This window comes from Macaca nemestrina, chromosome 20, assembly GCF_043159975.1.
Source record: "Macaca nemestrina isolate mMacNem1 chromosome 20, mMacNem.hap1, whole genome shotgun sequence".
Taxonomy (NCBI): Eukaryota; Metazoa; Chordata; class Mammalia; order Primates; family Cercopithecidae; genus Macaca; species Macaca nemestrina.
Window position 1 is genome coordinate 13,536,538 of NC_092144.1, and position 6,000 is coordinate 13,542,537.

The following is a 6,000-nucleotide window of genomic DNA, read 5'->3' on the forward strand; positions in this document are numbered from 1 at the left end:
TTGGGAGGCCGAGGCGGGCGGATCACAAGGTCAGGAGATCGAGACCACGGTGAAACCCCGTCTCTACTAAAAAATACAAAAAATTAGCCGGGCGCGGTTGTGGGCGCCTGTAGTCCCAGCTACTCGGGAGGCTGAGGCAGGAGAATGGCGTGAACCCGGGAGGCGGAGCTTGCAGTGAGCCGAGATCGCGCCACTGCACTCCAGCCTGAGCGACAGAGCGAGACTCCGTCTCAAAAAAAAAAAAAAAAAAAAAAAAAAAAAAAAAAAAAAAAAAAAAATTTTAAATTTTTTTAAAAGAAGGAATTTTTTAAAAACAAGGAGTTAATCATATGGGCCAAACAAAACACATCCGGGGCCAGCTTGGCCCCAAGGCTGTAGTCACTTGGGAAGGGAGGGAAAGGAAGGGGATGGGGTAAGGGGGGGGCGGAGGTAATGCACCATCCAGGAGTTGTGGGCGTTCTTGGTGAAGGGTGGGGGATGAAGCAACTTGGAGGCAAAAGAAAGTATGTCTCGGCTCAGGGGAGCGCTCCCTCTTAACCCAACCTGTCAGCCCTGGAAAGAAATCAGCCACGGGTCGGAGGCCAGCCAGCGAACTGTCGAAGGAAGTGCAGAGTTCTGACGGGTGAGAGAGAAATGACAACCGCTCAGCCCCGCCCTGCCTGACACCCTGGCGGTGGCGTGATGAAGTGGTGCTTGCCGGGGCGGGCGGAGGATGCTCTCTGCGAGCTTGCGGGAAAGTGGGGGTGCTCACCCGAGTTCTTCTGCAGTGTGAAGAACTTTCGGCCTCCCTGGAAACAGAGGGCGGATGGCGTGGCATTTGCCCCTACCCATCCCTCATGGAGGGAAAGCTATTCCCGTGGGTGCAAGGAGGAGAGAGGACAGCGGGCTTCTGGGGGCACAGCTGGGGGTGCGTGGTCTGAGTCTCCACTGGTTTCAGAAAACTGAATGATGGCTGGGCGCGGTGGCTCACGCCTGTAATCCTAGCACTTTGGGAGGCTGAAGCGGGCAGATCACTGGACGTCAGGAGTTCCAGACCAGCCTGGCCAACAGAGTGAAACCCTGTCTCTACCAAAAATACAAAAATTAGCCGGGTGTGGTGGCAGGTGCCTGTAATCCCAACTACTCGGGATGCTGAGGCAGGAGAATTGCTTGAATCCGGGAGGTGGAGGTTACAATGACCCAAGATTGCACCACTGCACTCCAGCCTGGGCAACAGAGGGAGACTCCACCCAAAAAACAATAAAATAAAATTAAAAAATGAATGAATGAAGAGAGATAGAAAGAAAATTAAGGATGCCAGGCATGGTGGCTCATGTCTGTAATCCCAGCACTTTGGGAGGCTGAGGCGGGCAGATCACTGGAGGTCAGGAGTTTGAGACCAGCCTGGCCAACCTGGTGAAACCCTGTCTCTACCAAAAAGTACAAAAACTAGCCAGGCATGGTGGCACACGCCTGTAGTCCCAGTTACTCGGGAGGCTGAGGCAGGAGAATAGCGTGAACCTGGGAGGCGGAGCTTGCAGTGAGCTGAGATCTCACCACTGCACTCCAGCCTGGGCGACAGAGCAAGACCCTGTCCCACAGAAAAAAAAAAAAAAAAAAAGAAAGAAAAGAAAGTTAAGGCCTCCTGAGTAGCTGGGACTACACGCACACACCACCACACACAGCTAACTTTCACATTTTTTGCAGAGATAGCGTTTTGCCATATTGCCCAAGGTGGTCTTAAACTCCTGGCTCAAGTAATCCTCCTGCCTCAGCCTCCCAAAGTGCTGGGATTATAGGCGTGAGCCACTGCACCTGGCCTGCATATAACTTTGGACTTCCCAAAAACGTAACTACTAATAGCCTATGGTTGATCCAAAGCCTTACCAATGACATCAACAATCCGTGAACTCGTATTCTGTATGTTCTAAATATCATATACTGTATTCTTACAGTAAAGTAAACTAGAGAAAAGAAATGTTATGAAAATCATGAGAAAGAGAAAATGTGTTTACTGTTCATGAAGTGGAAGTGGATTATCATAACGGTCTTCATCCACAAGTCTTCCAATGGAGTAGGCTGAGGAGGAAGAGGAAGAGGAGGAGCTGTCTCAGGGGTGGCAGAGGCGGAAGTACATCCACTTACAAGGGGACTCATGCAGTTATGGCTCAAGCCCATGTTGTTCAAAGGTCAACTGTAATAGAATTTTTTCTTTTTTTTTTTGAGGTGGAGTCTCGCTCTGTCACCCAGGCTGGAGTGCAGTGACGGGAACTCAGCTCACTGCAACGTCGGTCTCCCAGGTTTAAGCGATTCTCCTGTCTCAGTCTCCCAAGTACCTGGGATTACAGGCACCCACCACCATGCCTGGCTAATTTTTGTATTTTTAATAGAGACAGGGTTTTGCCATGTTGACCAGGCTGGTCTGAAACTCCTGACCTCAGGTGATCTGCTCACCTTGGTCTCCCAAAGTGCTGGAATTACATGTGTGAGCCACTGTGCTCAGCCAGTAGAAATGTATTGCTTACAGTTCTGGAGGCTGGGAAGTCCAAGATCAAGGCATCAGCAGATTTGGTGTCTGGTGAGAAGCCACCCTCTGCCTCCAAGATGATACCTTGTTGCTTCATCCTCTATAGGGGGATGAACACTATGTCCTCACAGGGAGGAAGGGATGGAAAGGCAAGAGACTAACTCTTCCTCAAGTGATTTTTTTGTCTGTTTTGTTTTGTTTTGTTTTGTTTTTTGAGACAGAGTTTCACTCTTTCGCCCAGGCTGGAGTTAAGTGGTGCAATCTTGGCTCACTGCAACCTCCACCCCTCAGGTTCAAGAGATTTTCCTGCCTCAGCCTCCCTAGTAGCTGGGATTACAGGCGTGCACCACCATGCCTGGCTAATTTTTGTATTTTTAATAGAGATGGGGTTTTGCCATGTTGGCCAGGCTGTTCTTGAACTCCTGACCTCAGGTGATCCACCCGCCTCAGCCTCGCAAAGTGCTGGGATTATAGGTGTGAACCACCACACCTGGCCAAGAGAGTTATTTTTATTTTATTTATTTGTTTATTTGAGACAAGATCTGGTTCTGTCACCCAGGCTGGAGTGCAGTGGCATGATCTCGGCTCACTGCAACCTCCACCTCCTGGGCTCAAGCCATCCTCCCACCTCAGCCTCCCAGGGAGCAGCTGGGACTACAGGTGGGCACCATTACACCCAGCTGATTTTTTTTTTCTTTTTTTTTTTTTTTTTTTTTTTTTTTTCTGAGACGGGGTCTCACTCTGTAGCCCGGGCTGGAGTGCAGTGGCCGGATCTCAGCTCACTGCAAGCTCTGCCTCCCGGGTTCACGCCATTCTCCTGCCTCAGCCTCCCGAGTAGCTGGGACTACAGGTGCCCGCCACCTCGCCCGGCTAGTTTTTTGTATTTTTTAGTAGAGACGGGGTTTCACCGTGTTAGCCAGGATGGTCTCGATCTCCTGATCTCGTGATCCGCCCGCCTCGGCCTCCCAAAGTGCTGGGATTACAGGCTTGAGCCACCGCGCCCGGCCAAGTACCACATTTTTTTTTATCCAGTCCTCCATTGACGGGTGCCTAGGCTGATTCCATGTCTTTGCTATTGTGAATAGTGCTGCAATGAACATACATGTGCATGTGTTTTTATAGTAGAACAATTTATATTCCTTTGAGTATATAATCAGTAATGGGATTGCTGGGTCAAATAAAATAGAAGAATTTTAAATTGTTTGAGAAATCTCCAAACTGTCACACTCTATTATAAGGGCAATAATCCCACCCGTGAGAATGGGGCCTTCCTGGCCCAATCACCTCCCAAGAGCCCCAACTCTTCCAACATTCGGATTTGGAAGGGACACAGACATTCAAACCATAGCAGTGACCTTATTTGGACAAAGAGTTTTTGCAGATGTAATTAAGTTAAGGATTTTGCAATGAGATCATCCTGGATTAGGGTGGCCCGAAATCCAATGATAAATGACCTTAGAAGAGAAGGGGGGAAGACACAGAGGAGAAGGCCAAGTGAAGACAGAGGCAGGGCTTGGAGCAATACAGCCACAAGCAAGGAACCATCAGAGGCTGGAAGAAGAAAGGGCGAATCCTCGCCTAGTGCCTTCGGCGGGATTGCAGCCCTGCGCCACCCTGATTGCAACCTCTGGCCTCCGGAATGGTGAAATAATAAATTCTTGTTGTTTTCAGCCACCTAGTTTATGGTAATGTATTTCAGCAGCCCCAGGAAATGAACACAGGCCCTGATACCCAATTCCACAGGCACCTGAGGAAGCGTCTGGAGAGGTCCACGGTGCAGCGGGGAGGGAGGGAAACTCGAAAATGGGGAGTGTTGAGAAACGGATGGGCAGTGAGGTGGAGCACCAACCAGAGAGCCTTTTTTTTTTTTTTTTTTTTTAAAGACAGGGTCTCTCTTCATCACCCAGGCTAGAAAGCAGTGCCGCAGACGACCTCCTGGGTTCAAGCAATCCTCCTGCCTTAGCCTCCCGAGTAGCTGGGACTACAGGCACGTGCTACCATGCACGGCTAATTATTTATTTATTTTTTGTAGAGATGGGGTGTGACTATGTTGCCCGGGCTAGTCTTGAGCTCCTGGCTTCAAGCAATCCTCCTGTCTTGGCCGCCCAAAGTGCTGAGATTACAGGCGTGAGCCACTGCACCCAGACTGGGGAACCTCATTATGGCAGAGGTGATGACCCAGAACTGAGCCTGGAGAAGGCGACAAACCTACAGGGACAGACAGTAGGTCTGTCCAAGCAGCCAAGGTAAAAAGACTGCACCAGCAATGGAACAACTTCAGTGTCAGGGAGACAGTAAGGAGGGGTGGGACTATGGCAAACAATGATATGAATGAGTAATATTAATCAGCACTTGCTAAGCCCACTCCTTATATAGTATGAACTCACTCAATTCGTTTTTTTGCTTTTGTTTTTGAGACAAATCTTGCTATATCACCCAGGTTGGAGTGCAGTAGCGCAATCTCGGTTCACCGCAACCTCTGTCTGCTGGGTTCAAGCAATTCTCCTGCCTCAGCCTCCCGAGTAGCTGGGATTACAAGCATGTGCCACCACACCTGGCTAATTTTTGCATTTTTAGTATAGACAGAGTTTCACCATGTTGGCCAAGCTGGTCTCGAACTCCTGACCTCAGGTGATCTGCCCACCTAGGCTTCCCAAAGTGCTGGGATTACAGGCGTGAGCCGCCGTGCCCAGCCAAGGTTTCGTCTTTATGGGAAGTCAGGCATCCAGATTTTTATGCAAAAATCACCTGAGGCCGGGCACTGGTGGCTCATGTCTGTAATCCCAGCACTTTGGGAGGCCGAGGGGGGCGAATCACTTGAGGTCAGGAATTCGAGGCCAGCCTGACCAACGTGGTGAAACCCCGTCTCTACTAAAAATAGAAAAAAATTAGCTGGGCCTGGTGGCGTTCACCCGTAATCCCAGCTACTTGGGAGGCTGAGGCAGGAGAATCACTTGAACCCGGGAGGCGGAGGTTGCAGTGAGCTGAGATCACACCACTGCACTACAGCCTGGGCGACAGAGTGCGACGCCATCTCAAAAACACCATCACCACCACCAAAAAGGCAGCCTATATTTAAAAGCTAGCAAGTCATTACAAAATGTTTTTAAACCCTGCATGGACCAAACCACTTACATCTGTGGGCTGAATTCAGCTCTGGGGTGGACACAGAGGGAGGGGCGGGGCATTTGGTGAAGGTGACGCAAAGCATCATGGGTGAGCTGGGGACCACATGGGCCAGGGGGTTTGACTAGGCGGTGCCTAGGCAGGTGCCAGCATGTTTGTGAGGGCAGGCGGGGGGCGGGGGTGTGGTTTACACTGAACAGGTGTTTTGAGTCTAGGTTGGAAAGGACCTTTGGAGCCACACTAACATTTTTCAATTTTGAAGAAGTCGGTGATAGCTTTTAAACAGCTCAATGACTCAGTCATGCCTGTCTGTCCCCATCCCCCAATCCTGACACCCAGAAAGCTGTGAATCAGGCTTGCTTTGGGGG